We start from the raw sequence: 16,418 nt of genomic DNA on the forward strand, positions 1-16,418 counted from the left end.
CCACCCACCCCCACCCCGGGGTGGGGGGTGTCCGACAACTCAATATGGGGTCCCACTTACCAAATATTTGTAATGATGTGGGGGGGGTGTCCGACAACTCAATATGGGGTTCCACTTACCGAATATTTGTATAAGTATAAGTACACAGTACGTTAATATTTGTTTAATATGTGGTAAGTGGGCTCTCATATTGACTTTCTGCCACCCCCCATGCAGTACAAGTACAATTTGTATTATTAGAAGAACTATTAGAAGACCGCCACCTAGGGTCCAATAACATGCACCACACGCATATGTTGTGTCCGGCACAAATATGGACATGTCGGGCTCTTTCTCCTCGTCTGTACTTGCGGGGGCAATACAGGACTGGTAGGGGGAGGGGGGTTGTGGGTCAGTTGGCATCTGACCCCCTCCCCGGACGTAATGCGCCTTCGCTGTTCTCGGGCCTTCTGAGGGTCCCAGGAGGGGCGGGGGGGCGCACTGGGCCCTTACAGGGCTGGAGGGCTGCTCTCCTCCTGCCGAGAGCAGGAGGGGGGAGCGCTCCACACTTTAGTCCACACACTCGGCACGGGGTCAGTGTTTGAGTGTGGGGCAGGGGCTCTGGCGCTCTCCCTGTTATCTTTAGGGATTCAGGGAGGCAGGCGTGTAGTAAGCCCTTTCGGGGCCGAGGGGGCTCTCCCCATCCAGGGTGGGGGGTCCCCCGGCACTGTTTTTTGAGCACACTTTTTGCGAGGTAAGCGCAGCAGGGTGAGCTCTGTCAGCCACAGCCCAGATTTCTCCTCGGTTACAACCGGGTTAAAGGAGAAGGTGGGGCAGCAGCTGCTGACCATAATAGCCGGTCAGGGGCAGTAGGGTGGAATATTGTTGGACGACAGTGCGCGTATACATCGCGGCTCCACCCACTGTACCCATAGAGTCCAGTAGAGGGCTGAGCCTGTGAGAGATATAACGTCGGGTTACGTAGTGTAACCCTTGTAATATTAGCACAGGCGGAGCCCTCTACTCGGGGCACTGTCTGTCCTATTCTGCTCGCTGAAGAGAGGTATAGGATGATAGTCAGGAGGCGAGGCCTCCTTTTATACGGTGTGATGCGCGCGCATTCAGGTAGGCCCGCTCATGGCCGGCTACGTCTATAGAAGTCTCAGTGGGAGAATGCTTGCGGGGTAAGAGAGTACCCATAGAGTCCAGTAGAGGGCTCCGCCTGTGCTAATATGCCAAGGGTTACACTACGTAACCCGACGTTTCAAGCCAGTACTTTCGACAGAAACACACGGCAATGTTGTCCGGACTGTTGTTTTTATGCGGCACCGGCTTGAACAGGTCATGTGATCTGATCACGCTGGCGTGACGGTCGACTCCAAAGGGTTAATATTAAATACATATAAGTATTTTTACAACTTGTATTTAGAAATACTCTGTTTTAATTATTGATGCATACATGTGTTCATCCATTCAATGTGGCATCTGCTATAATGGGGTTAATGTATGATATTACTTATATAATACAATACATTATAATATATGATATGATAATTACATTTTAGTTTTATTCATTTCTTATTTCATAGTTTCTCATTATTATTATTTTTATCGCTCATCTTATTTTTGATTTTATTAATCTGTGTGAATCTGTGCTGTCCTGTTTTTTACTCTCACCCTGTTGCTGTTTGAACTACTGAATTTCCCCACGTGATTAATAAAGGTCCATCTTATCTTATCTTAATGTATAAGTTGATTTACTTCAATCTACTGTACTGTGTAAAAACACCCCAACAATATTACAAGAAATATATTGCATAAAGCAAACTATATACTTTATTTGATCAAAATATTGATGTTTCTACAACACCCAGTTGTCTTTGTGTATTTTGTGAATGAAGCGCCATCTCATGGTTAAATCCTGTAATTGAACAAATGGGGATATTGGGCAATGCCCTCTAGCAATTTGGCAACACCCCCAGCCACTGGCATCTGCTGGGCTTTTGACCGGGACACACCCATTTGAGTCTGATTTGGAGTGCTACATCTGTAGCATCTGTAGCACAGAACTCAAGGTAAAAATACCCTTATAACTTATCGTAACTGCACAAACAAGATATCCGATTAAAGCTGAGATTCCACAGATTATATAGGAATTGGTATCATCACAGAGCGATCAGAATTCGCAAAAGCAAACACAGACATCACAACACCAGATTGTCTCACCTTAGCTGTTGGTTTCTGATCAAAAGTCATGTTCAATGGCATTAAAACGAAAAAAGCGGAGGATTCACTCTGACAAAATAAGATCAAATCGACTCCCTAATTAGTCATTCCAAAAACTTTGATTCACCACTTTTTTGCGTTCAATTTGTAAAGCAACTTCAGTCCTAATCAAAAATACCAAATATGTAATCATTGTCAGGATTTTAACCCTTTAAATGCCATTTTGAAAACATCAAATCATTGTTTTCCATATAATACATATCTGGGAAGTGGCTTCTTTTTTTTTATCACAGTCTTGGATATGTCACAGATAGTGAGAGTAGAGAGTGATACGGAGGATGACGGTTATAAAGAAACATGTTTCTGAGATACTTTAAAGAGGCGTTAGACATACCGGCTGCAGTCTGAAGACGACGGGGATCTTCTTCTCGGAGCAGACGGCGATCAGGTTGCCCGGCAATAGCTGATTGGCCGACAGGAACTGATCGTCCCGCCCCTGATCGATCAGGACGTCCAATGGAGGGCCGGGGTACATCGTACTCCTGGAACACACACACACACACCCACTCCCACACACACACACACACACACACAACACACACACACACAGTTACACACAAACGTCAACATTTATTGAAATACTAAAATAGTTGACGGTTATTTACTGTATCGTTCGGTAGATTCAGTTTGCATTAAAAAGAAAAATCATCGTAACAAACGAGTCAATATACAAACGTCATAAAGCTCTGGAGGCTCCAATACATATTTAAATAGCTAGAATAGATATTAAAGAAACAGAAAATAGGTGCTTTTTCTACACTATAAACCTCGAGCTTGCTTTTAAATGCTCTTTAAAAAAGATTACTAAATGAGATCATGATAATTATTTCTAAAATTAACATAAACTATGCGTATCTAACCAAAAAAATCTGCTTTAATCCATCTTTGTTTTCATCTATTTTGCACATTCTTTAGACAAGCTAAACACCTGAAGTACTTCTACACATCATCTAATGTACGAGTCTAAACAAGTTAAATATCTGCAGAAATACGTGACTTCACAGACTCTTCTGCAGGATACATTAACAGCTACTAGCATAACACACTTGAATCTGTGGTGGAGCTAATGCATTGTGGGTAATGTAATTACCCAATAAGATCAGTATCATTATTTCCAAACTTCACATAAAATATTTTCATTTAACCAAAAATTCTGCTTTAACCCATCTTTGTTTTCATATGTGACCTGTTCTATCGAAATCAGTCGCATTGACCCGAAGACACATTTTGAGTTGTATACGCTGTTGGAAAGAGGAGATTCCGAGCTTTCTAATGATATCAGGATTGTTTTTGTTCTCCAAATATTAAGCAAAACATGTCACATTATATAATGACTGATGATTGATTATTAGTGGATTATTAGTGGAGCAAATGATCAAAGTAGTACGGAGGGAAGATATATTCGTTTGGAACTGGGGGAACTGCTAGCGCGAGTGTGTGTGTGTGGTGTGTGTGGTGTGTGTGTGTGTGTGTGTGTGTGGTGTGTGTGTGTGTGTGTTGTGTTGTTTGTGTGTGTGTGTGGTGTGAGTGAGTTAAAATGTGTTACAATAAATAAACATTGAATGTGTTTATTGAATCGTAATAAGGGCTTAACGTTAGTGGCAGGTTGTGTGTGATGAGAGAATAAATAATAGACAGCCCAATATCTATTTTTCCGCATATTTCGCAACTTTTCCGCATAGTTCGTAACTTCCCGCAATTTCACCGCATAAAAACCCCGCATGTTTGATCGCATAATCAAGGATTTTAGGCCCGCGGTTTTCTGGAGGGTCTAAGAAGCTCTGTAAAGGTACTGTGTGATGGACTGTATTTGCTTCCCCTGTTCGCGAGTCCGGATCACTCAGTGATGAATACTAATACCTACATAATCTGTGGAGTCTCAGCTTTAATCGGATATCTTGTATGTGCAGCTACGATGAGTAATAAGGGTACTTTATCTTGAGTTCTGTGCCAATGTCCGTTAGCATTTTTCGCTCACGGGTCATTTAGATGCTTCTTATGAGACTTGTGTTTTGTTTTGGTAAAAACGGTTTGTATCGTCAGTTAGCTGAGATATTTCCGTTAATCTGGTATAACACATTAATAGTTTGTTAAATATAAGATCCCCTGAAACACAGTAGCGTGAACAAATGTTTTTTTACATAATACGTTTTTTTTTAACATTACGTTTTTTATGAATTGAACAACAGAAAAATAATCGTTAGATTAGTCGACTAATCGATCAAATAATCGCCCAATTAATCGTTTAAAAAATAATCGTTTCCCCCCCAGCACTAGAGACGACACATCAACACAAAACACAATGCACTGCAATGAAATGTGTTCTCTGCTTTTCACCCATCTGTGCTGTCCTTCGTCCAAGGCAGCCAGCAGCAGTGGGTGTCTGCAGGGGGCCGCTCCTGTCCAATCTTGGTCAGGGACGAACAGGAGAGCAATCTATTCTTCTGAATGTTTTAATATTGGGGTTCTGTTTTGGTCCTTACAGATTGCTGCTGAGTTCACGCGTCTTGTGGCTGCTGACCTCCCAATGTCCTTCCTTTCTGGACTCGACCGGCATTTGCCAAGACTGCTCGAGTTGTACAAAGCACGAGAGAGACGCGACACAAATATTCAGTCTGCTGGAGTCTCTGAATTCTGAAGTAAGTGAAGAAGTTGCTGTTAGATTGCTGCTAGACCGCCCCGTTAATACAGTGATGTCTTTACATGCGGAGACCAAACTCTTTTATTTTTATCTCGGTGAACATTTTAGTTTTTGAAAGACTAAGCTAATAAATATGGATTGAAGCAGAATATTTTCGTTTGATAAAAACATGTTGTCTATGATGAAAATTATTACATCTATCTTTTTACAATAAATGTTGACTTTTGGACTTTACAATGCCATAAAAACACATCCAAGCAACACATTAATGTAACGGATCACATGTATGGTAATATAGTCAGATCTATCGTGCTCTAGGTGGGCAGTGATATATAAGCCTATTCATTTAGCATTCACACAGTCGGTGATATTTTGCCAGCTGTCCTTTCTGCATTTGTCCGTTTAAACTGTGTTGCTTTTAGCCGGTTTAGGATTTTACCTTCTTGGTTCTTACGATCCGCGAGCACCATGCTGTGATTGGTCAGTAGGCGGCGCTTTTGTAGGAGTTGATCTGATATCACGAACATACCTGCTCCGGAGCAGGTTAGGCGTTCAGCATAAGTTACCCGCGTTGATCTATCCCAGTAAGAAGTGAACCCACCTTCGTAGAACAGAAAACCCAGGGTTAAACCTGAAGTGACCTCGCTAACCTCAAATCCTGCTTTGTAGTACAGGCCCCTGGTCTGTCTAATTTATTTTCTTGATGCCTGTTTTGATGTTTTTGCAGAACTCCAACCAGAACAGAAGGTCTGCAGCACTTCTTGGACTGCCATATTTCATGAAGGAGGATCCCTCCAACTTCATCAAGTTCTGCGAGGTACGTTTCAAACTTAATAAGAGATGAGTTCCTTAGTGTTAATGTAGCACCACCTTGACAGCCATGTTCTTGCAGATGAATTTCATCTGTTGCCATCAGGGCGTAGATATGCTCTACATGCTCTTAAGACTAATCGCTTTTCAGAATCATTCATCCCCTCTGCACTCAAACTTATAACTTCTTGGTAGGTTTTTTAACTTGACTATTTATTTAGTTATTGTGATGCTATGAAACTACTTATCGTGTAAATTGGAATGATCCACATCCTCTGCCCCCGGGTGTATCTATCTGTGTGTTTTTCTCTTCCTGTATGTTCCTCCCTGTACATGACATAAACTGCTCAAAACCAATTGCCCCTCGCGGGATTAATAAAGTTGTTGATTGATTGATAGTTATTCAATGTTTTCTGATATAATTCAGGCTACTGACTCAGAGGAGGCGGCAGCTGTAAACGGAGTGGATGTTGGTATACTGATCGTCACTGAAGAACGGGAAGCCGGCAGCCCTACCAAGGAATATTGCGGATGTTGCTGCGATCCTGGAGGGGCGCTTTGTTTTGCGCAAGCCTGCGAGATTTACCAACCGGCTTTGCTGTGCTGATGGGCATACTTTACAGCCTCAACATTGATTATCCTAAGGGACTGAAAGATACCTTTTGAGGTCATTCAGAAGGTAATCATGGACATTGGGGGAGGCACCTGCTCTGCTCGGGCTCATGGACTGCGAAACAAATTGCTTCAGGGCACAATATAGAGATGTGGTTCCTTCCCTGTCTGGGTTCCACCTTAAGGTTCTTTAATGTGGTTATTTGATGTGCTGCACAACTCCAAAGCAGCCAGCAAGACTTGTTCTGTTCCAGCTAAACTGCATTACAAATGTTTAACAATTTCCTTTTAAACAGGGTGCTGGATTTTTCCCTCTGTTGTTAATTTTGGAATCATATGTTAGCTTGTTATTTTATGAAACGATAATATATCTGTCAAGTATAGAGTGCCACAGTGACGCGTCCTAAAACTCGGAAGTAAACTCTATCAATCATAAATCTATCGATTATATTTATGATTAGAAAATTATAAAAGTAGGGTAGACATGTGGAGATTATCCGGCTGAACAAAATGTGATCCGTCTCTTAAACGTGTGTCAACCACAGACCTTATTTCGAGCTATTTTCCAAAATCCTATAGAGAAATTGCATTGCTTTTTGTCGGAGGAACCCATGTGCAGCTTACTTCCGGGTTTTAGGACGCGTCACTGTGGCACTCTATACTTGACAGATATATTATCGTTTCATAAAATAACAAGCTAACATATGATTCCAAAATTAACAACAGAGGGAAAATCCAGCACCCTGTTTAAAAGGAAATTGTTAAACATTTGTAATGCAGTTTAGCTGGAACAGAACAAGTCTTGCTGGCTGCTTTGGAGTTGTGCAGCACATCAAATAACCACATTAAAGAACCTTAAGGTGGAACCCAGACAGGGAAGGGAACCACATCTCTATATTGTGCCCTGAAGCAATTTGTTTCGCAGTCCATGAGCCCGAGCAGAGCAGGTGCCTCCCCCAATGTCCATGATTACCTTCTGAATGACCTCAAAGGTATCTTTCAGTCCCTTAGGATAATCAATGTTGAGGCTGTAAAGTATGCCCATCAGCACAGCAAAGCCGGTTGGTAAATCTCGCAGCTTGCGCAAAACAAAGCGCCCCTCCAGGATCGCAGCAACATCCGCAATATTCCTTGGTAGGGCTGCCGGCTCCCGTTCTTCAGTGACGATCAGTATACCAACATCCACTCCGTTTACAGCTGCCGCCTCCTCTGAGTCAGTAGCCTGAATTATATCAGAAAACATTGAATAACTAATCAATCAATCAACAACTTTATTAATCCCGCGAGGGGCAATTGGTTTTGAGCAGTTTATGTCATGTACAGGGAGGAACATACAGGAAGAAAAACACACAGATAGATACACCCGGGGGCAGAGATGTGGATCATTCCAATTTACACGATAAGTAGTTTCATAGCATCACAATAACTAAATAAATAGTCAAGTTAAAAAACCTACCAAGAATTTATAAGTTTGAGTGCAGAGGGGATGAATGATTCTGAAAAGCGATTAGTCTTAAGAGCATGTAGAGCATATCTACGCCCTGATGGCAACAGATGAAATTCATCTGCAAGAACATGGCCTGTCAAGGTGGGTGCTACATTAACACTAAGGAACTCATCTCTTATTAAGTTTGAAACGTACCTCGCAGAACTTGATGAAGTTGGAGGGATCCTCCTTCATGAAATATGGCAGTCCAAGAAGTGCTGCAGACCTTCTGTTCTGGTTGGAGTTCTGCAAAAACATCAAAACAGGCATCAAGAAAATAAATTAGACAGACCAGGGGCCTGTACTACAAAGCAGGATTTGAGGTTAGCGAGGTCACTTCAGGTTTAACCCTGGGTTTTCTGTTCTACGAAGGTGGTTCACTTCTTACTGGGATAGATCAACGCGGTAACTTATGCTGAACGCCTAACCTGCTCCGGAGCAGGTTATGTTCGTGATATCAGATCAACTCCTACAAAAGCGCCGCCTACTGACCAATCACAGCATGGTGCTCGCGGATCGTAAGAACCAAGAAGTTAAAATCCTAAACCGGCTAAAAGCAACACAGTTTAAACGGACAAATGCAGAAAGGACAGCTGGCAAAATATCACCGACTGTGTGAATGCTAAATGAATAGGCTTATATATCACTGCCCACCTAGAGCACGATAGATCTGACTATATTACATTACATGTGATCCGTTACATTAATGTGTTGCTTGGATGTGTTTTTATGGCATTGTAAAGTCCAAAAGTCAACATTTATTGTAAAAAAGATAGATGTAATAATTTTCATCATAGACAACATGTTTTTATCAAACAAAATATTCTGCTTCAATCCATATTTATTAGCTTAGTCTTTCAAAAACTAAAATGTTCACCGAGATAAAAAATAAAAGAGTTTGGTCTCCGGCATGTAAAGACATCACTGTATTAACGGGGCGGTCTAGCAGCAATCTAACAGCAACTTCTTCACTTACTTCAGAATTCAGAGACTCCAGCAGACTGAATATTTGTGTCGCGTCTCTCTCGTGCTTTGTACAACTCGAGCAGTCTTGGCAAATGCCGGTCGAGTCCAGAAAGGAAGGACATGGGGAGGTCAGCAGCCACAAGACGCGTGAACTCAGCAGCAATCTGTAAGGACCAAAACAGAACCCCAATATTAAAACATTCAGAAGAATAGATTGCTCTCCTGTTCGTCCCTGACCCAAGATTGGACAGGGAGCGGCCCCTGCAGACACCCACTGCTGCTGGCTGCCTTGGACGAAGGACAGCACAGATGGGTGAAAAGCAGAGAACACATTTCATTGTGCATGTGTATTTGTGTTTTGTGTTGATGTGTCGTCTCTAGTGCTGGGGGGGAAACGATTATTTTTTAAACGATTAATTGGGCGATTATTTGATCGATTAGTCGACTAATCTAACGATTATTTTTCTGTTGTTCAATTCATAAAAAACGTAATGTAAAAAAAACGTAATGTAAAAAAACATTTGTTCACGATACTGTGTCTCAGGGGATCTTAATATTTAACAAACTATTAATGTGTTATACCAGATTAACGGAAATAATCTCAGCTAACTGACGATACAAACCGTTTTTACCAAAACAAAACACAAGTCTCATAAGAAGCATCTAAATGACCCCTGAGCGAAAAATGCTAACGGACATTGGCACAGAACTCAAGATAAAAGTACCCTTATTACTTATCGTAGCTGCACATACAAGATATCCGATTAAAGCTGAGACTCCACAGATTATGTAGGTATATAGTTTCATCACTGAGTCATCCGGACTCGCGACAGGGGAAGCAAATACAGTCATCACAACACGTACCTTTACAGAGCTTCTTAGACCCTCCAGAAAAACGCGGGCTAAAATCCTTGATTATGCGATCAAACATGCGGGGTTTTATGTGATTTTATGCGGTGAAATTGCGGGAAGTTGCAAAATATGCGAAAAGTTGCGAAATATGCGGAAAAAATAGATATTGGGTTGTCTTATTTATTTATTCTCTCTCACACACAACCTGCCACTAACGTTAAAGCCCTTTACTATACTATTCTATTCAACACATTCAATGTTTATTTATTGTAAAAGCAATTGGGCTATTTTAAATCACTCTCTCTCTCTCTCTCACACACACACACACACACTTCTCCGCCTCATTCTGTTTTCATTTACTCGTTCGTTATCTGACCAGCTTCAATCTTGTAGGCTACTCACTTCGTTTCGTGTAGCCCTCGAAAGGGTTTTGGAGGTCGATGCCTCGGTGAACGTGAGCTGTTTGGCTTTCTTGTCCGCAGCAGCAGAAAGCATTTTCGAATGTTTGAATGAATCAAAGTGGGTCGTCACCGTCGATGTTCTCTTATGCTCCAACACAGTTGCACGGGGTGCAGAATAGTTTCCCCCCAGACATCGGGGTACTGCTTTGCCCGGTCTTTAGCAGAAATGTTCGTCGGTAAATGAGATGGATTAGATGTTTTCATCTTGGTGAAGAGAAACTCTCGTCTAGCTTCTCGGGAGATCGTCTCACCACCGTAGCTGTCAATCTGATCAAAAGACGTTTTCAATGGCATTAAAATGAGAAAAAACGCGGCTGAATCGGTTAATCCATAGGTTTTTAACGTCTATGTATAAACAAATGATTGAATTTATAATCCATAATTCCATTTTAATGTAAAAATCGGAGAGCAAATGCTAGCTGCTAATGGTAGCCACCACAGCTAGAACTGCTTGTTGCTGTGGGTGACCCACGTGTGTGTAGCGACGCGTCGACGCGGAAATATGTCGTCGACATTGTCGACGCCTCGCTACAGCACTCCTCCGACTGCACGCATGTGTTGATGTGTCAAAGCTGTATGACAAATAAACAATTCTTTAAAATTATTCTTCAATTATAAATAGGGGGTGTACATGTGAAAGCTTTATACTCACTTGTCTTTCTGAAAACAATGCTGGCCATCTGCTTTCAACCTCCGCCGCACGCAGCTCTAATGATCACCACCGCTCCTCCCGCAACACGTTTTCACTCCCATCCCGTCAATATGACGGACGGACGGTCAGGGCCCCTCCCCGTCGCTATATTACGTACAGGGTACCCCTTTCCCGTCATTTTCTACGGGCAGGGCGTCCCATAGACCTTCATTGCGGACACAGCGGACCCCTTGACCGTCAGGTTTCTACGGGAAGGGCGTCCCATAGACCTTCATTGCGGACAGCGGACCCCTTGACCGTCAGGCTTCTACGGGAAGGGCGTCCCATAGACCTTCATAATGCCTATTTTAAGGTTCATTTGGCCATTAAAATGCGTTTTGATGTCATTTTATACGAGTAATGAGTTTTTATTTCTGATTATTTGTGCAGTACATGTACATGATGTTTAGTTTGCTAGTTATGACGAAGATTACTTCATGAATGTGTCCACATTCATGGTTGCTAAGGTGGTTGCTATGGACGCTGCAACAGCTCCCAGACCACGTGATCAACAACAATGGCTGTCCTTCGTGTTATTCTCGGTGGAAAAATGCCTATTTTATGGTTAATTTGGCCATTAAAATGCGTTTTGATGTCATTGTATGCGAGTAATGAGTTTTTATTTCTGATTATTTGTGCAGTACATGTACATGATGTTTAGTTTGCTAGTTATGACGAAGATCACCTTACGTCTGTGAGGAAAATGGGGGTCAGAGCCTCGTATTTTTAAAATCTTTTTTTCCTTCTAATTTGTTATTCTTTTCAAAATAACACACTGTTATTTACTCACCAATAACATACAATTATCCTTGCTTTTATTTATTGGTTTAATTCCATAATCTCGGTCTTTTTTGGCGTTCGTCAGGAACTGAATTTAAAAATAAAAATAACCGGAAACAGACGTGGGCATTTCGAGCGATTACCCAAGATTCTCAGCTACGCTGATTGGATGTTTTAGCCGCAATGCATGCTGGGATTTGGTGTTTATATTATATGAAATCCGGAAAACATTTGAAAAGACTAAAATAATACTTAATTCCGAGTGCTCTTGCTTTTCTCTTTGAAAGTCATCACATAACGGCATTGTAATACACGGTTCGGCTGCATTAAATATTACAGATCTGCCGTAGTTCTGTATTTAAAGAGCCCTGATGAGAAGACCTATGGAAAAACTGAAGAAATGCCGCCGAAACTGAATACTTGACGTGGTCACGTGGATCATAAATATATCAACAATTAAAAAACTTCTCAATTTCTCTTCACACAATACGTCTCCTTGCAGTATCAACACTAATTCGGCTGACTTTTACATTTGATGTAATTCATAGATAGGTTATATTTACACCATAACGGTGCACAGCTGATAAAAAAGGACTGTAGTTTTTAAAGATATTACTGATTTGAATTGGATTGCATTTTGAATGTAAATACTGATTCTGAAATAGTATAGCAATATGCTGTACAATTATGTGAAAGCATGAATAAAACTACACATCTTCAGATGTTGTACATAAGTGTCTGTGTGTACCTTGTGGTTAAAGCACGTTATTGAATTATTGTTTTTACGTGTTATATTTGATTAAAAAAATATTAAGAGTACATATACTTTCATAGGGGGAAAGTAGAAGGTCTGTGATAGAAATATAGAATATAAAAAATCAAGAAGATACTATAAGTGATCTCTTCAATAAAACAGTTTAGTGCAGGATGTACAAAGATATTAATAGGAGGAGGTGCAAAACAGAAAAACGAATTAACCTTTATTTAAACATTAAATAACAGATTACGGTCTTCTTTTAAATAAGAAAAAAACGTTGGGGGTATCTATCTACAGATAAATACAAAGTACTTAACGTCTAATATATTGCTTTCCTGCAATGTTAACTATGTTGAAGCACTTATTTTAACTGATATTATACATATGGATTATACTCTTATGTATGTAGATAGAATAAGAAATGTGCAGAATATGACAGTTTAATGGTGGAGGTACACACATATTGATAGATTTCTTGTACTGCACTGTTGAGGGACCTGTGACCCAAGTTTTTCATTCATTTCATAACTACACCGTAAGTTGTGTAAATGATATGTCAATACACCTTTAAAATCTTGAAAGGGATGTGCAAAATAGCCATAATATATAGTCTTTAATTAACTATTAGTAGAGAATAACGAGTAATTAATATACTTTATTACTCGTTTCCATTAATGTCAATTGCAGATACATGTTTAGTCTTCTCAAGCACAAGTATCAAATATCTCTCCTGATTGTTGGCACTTGACAATCACCTTATCTGAATTTTACTCAGGTGTAACTAAAGTCTGATTTAAGGGTTGTTTATATTTCACATCATTAATCAGAATCTGCAAAGTAACTCAAATAAATGCAGTGGAGTAAAAATACCAGGTTAACCTCTGAATTGTAGTGGAGTAGAATTACAAAGTATCAATGAGCTTTCATATGGGTATATTAATGCTATATATTGATGCTGCGCATTATGGACAGCGATTTTTATCCATTTATTAATTATATGTTTTACATTTGATAACACCAATGTGTTTAATACTGGCTACTTCTAATTGTGGGAAAACGAAAAAGTTCAGTAGAGACGTCCCATAGAACATTTTGCGAAACACAATAGTGCAGTGTGTAGTTCTGGGGGGGCGTTGGATTCCAGTTTTGGATAGTCTGGCGTGGTTTCGTTCCATTTCACACAGCTGTTTGACGCTGTAACCTTGGCGCACTGCCACTCCAACATCCAATCCCAGACCTAGAAGAGTAATCACGGCACTGTAGTCCTCAACGATAGCTGGGGATTCTGGGTAGTGTAGTGTCTTCGCCATCCTAAACTCAAACATTTTGACAATCGCAATGATGCTCGAACTGTCCCTTATAGGCCTACGTCTGTTTCCGGTTATTTTTATTTTGAAATTCAGTTCCTGACGAACACCAACAAAGACCGAGATTATGGAATTAAACCAATAAATAAAAGCAAGGATAATTGTATGTTATTGGTGAGTAAATAACAGTGTGTTATTTTGAAAAGAATAACAAATTAGAAGGAAAAAAAGATTTTAAAAATACGAGGCTCTGAGCCCATGTATTTTCCTCACAGACGTAAGGTAATCTTCGTCATAACTAGCAAACTAAACATCATGTACATGTACTGCACAACTAATCAGAAATAAAAACTCATTACTCGCATACAATGACATCAAAACGCATTTTAATGGCCAAATTAACCTTAAAATAGGCATTTTTCCACCGAGAATAACACGAAGGACAGCCATTGTTGTTGATCACGTGGTCTGGGAGCTGTTGCAGCGTCCATAGCAACCACCTTAGCAACCATGAATGTGGACACATTCATGAAGTAATCTTCGTCATAACTAGCAAACTAAACATCATGTACATGTACTGCACAAATAATCCGAAATAAAAACTCATTACTCGCATAAAATGAGATCAAAACGCATTTTAATGGCCAAATGAACCTTAAAATAGGCATTATGAAGGTCCATGGGACGCCCTGCCCGTAGAAGCCTGACGGGCAAGGGGTCCGCTGTGTCCGCAATGAAGGTCTATGGGACGCCCTGCCCGTAGAAAATGGGGACGGGAAAGGGGTACCCTGTACGTAATATAGCGACGGGGAGGGGGCCCTGACCGTCCGTCAATATGTGACGGGATGAGAGTGAGAACGTGTTGCCTCCCGTTGTGAGGGACCGTTGAGCGGAGCAACACACACACACACACACACACACACACACACACACACACACACACACACACACACACACACACACACACACACACACACACACACACACACACACACACACACACACACACACACACCTATTTTATCTACCTCTGGAACAAGCTAAACTAGTTATAAATATGTTTATTCTTCACTGTCGGGTCACTCATTACCGGATTAGCGAGCTGCATGAGTCTGAGACGGACTGTCAGGAGAGAGGAAAATAAGAGCCTCCGTGTTATTATCCAAAGTGAATCTAAACTTTTGAATGATGTACTTCATCTACTATAAGTAGTAATAATGTGTTGTTTTGTTTGATCGGAGCATCCCTAGTAAACGCCATAGCACCCCCGCAACCCCCCCCCCACCCAGTTAACCGTTGGACATTTTGAAAGTAGCTGGCAAGGTGAAAAAGTTTGAGAACCACTGCCCTATACAAATTCCTAGTATGTGTGAAGCATGTACATGGCCAATACAGATGTTGAATCTTGAATATATCCCAGGAAACTAAACCATTCTGAAACCCCCACGCACATTTTGGCTCTTGCAACTACTGAATTCACTTGCTAGCTAACGTTAGATAGCTACACTAACTAAGAGGGGAAACACGGCCACCGTGGCTAGTTAGGTTTAGCCTCTAATAAACGTTATACATATATATAGGTACATTTGAACATTAAACTCGGAAAAAAGCAATTATTAACTCACCTTTTGTAATTCTTCTTCTAATTCTTCACAATTTCAACCGCACCGCGCAGGCTTAGTTTTCAATTCGTTCCATGAGGTGAGGGAGGATGCTGGATGCACGGGTTGACACACGCAATTTTGCAGGCGCAGTGTTCTGCGCATGTGCAAAAGCTGAGCAAACTCATCATTCTGAATTGAGTGTACTATTTTAATTTCACAGACAAGTTGAATGGATTACAACTTGACGTTTCTAGTTGTCTCAACTTTTTGGCCAAATGTAGGTGACCTGACTCACATAAATGAGTTAAAGGAACTAAAATCCAAAATATTTTTTTACAGTGTGGACAGTCCCCTGGTTCCACCCTCCAAACCCCCCCCTTGTTGTTGATGGCGGTCCGGTGTACTCTGTCAAACGTCTCCTGTCAGTGAGAAATCGAGGCAGAGGTCGTCAATTTCTGGTTGATTGGGAGGGCTACGGTCCTGAAGAACGGTCCTGGGTCCCGTCCAGTTTTATCGTGGGCAAAGACTTAATCGAGGACTACTACAGGTGTCATCCGGAGGTCCAAGGGCCGTCAGGTGTCGTTCCTAGAGGGGAGGGTACTGTTGTGCGTAGACGGCTCTGCTAAGATTGTTCCCTAGTTTAGATTTCATGTTATGTGTTTAGATCGTTTTATTTTGATAGTCTTGTCTACCCTCATGTGTTTAAAGTACGTTTCCTGCCTTGTCTGTTTTCCCACGGTTGTGATTGTCTAATTGTCTTCACCTGGTGTTGTCTGTCTAGTATATATAGTTCTCGTCTTCCCCTGTCTCGTTGCCAGATTGTCTTGTGTGTTCCAAGCCTTCCAGGGTAAGATCCTTTTGTCATTGTCCATAGAGTTATCGTCCATAGAGTTAGATTAGTGTATTAGTAGTTTTTGTTTTGTTGCTTTATGTATTCAGTGTGTTATAACCGGTCTACATTAAAACACTTTATTTTGATACTTTGTTTGTCTCTGCATCGTGCATTTGATTCCACGCCCTTGTACAGCCCTAACAAGCGGCAACAGACAGTGTCAGTGGTTTTCATTTATCTGTCTGAGATGTAATCCTACACAGATTGAAATCTGGCTACAGTCAAGGTTATCTGTGCAGAAAGGGGAATAAAATCATCATCTGCCTCCCAGGCTTTCTCATCACACAGGGATGT

The sequence above is a fragment of the Pseudochaenichthys georgianus genome, chromosome 6, assembly GCF_902827115.2.
Source record: "Pseudochaenichthys georgianus chromosome 6, fPseGeo1.2, whole genome shotgun sequence".
NCBI lineage: Eukaryota > Metazoa > Chordata > Actinopteri > Perciformes > Channichthyidae > Pseudochaenichthys > Pseudochaenichthys georgianus.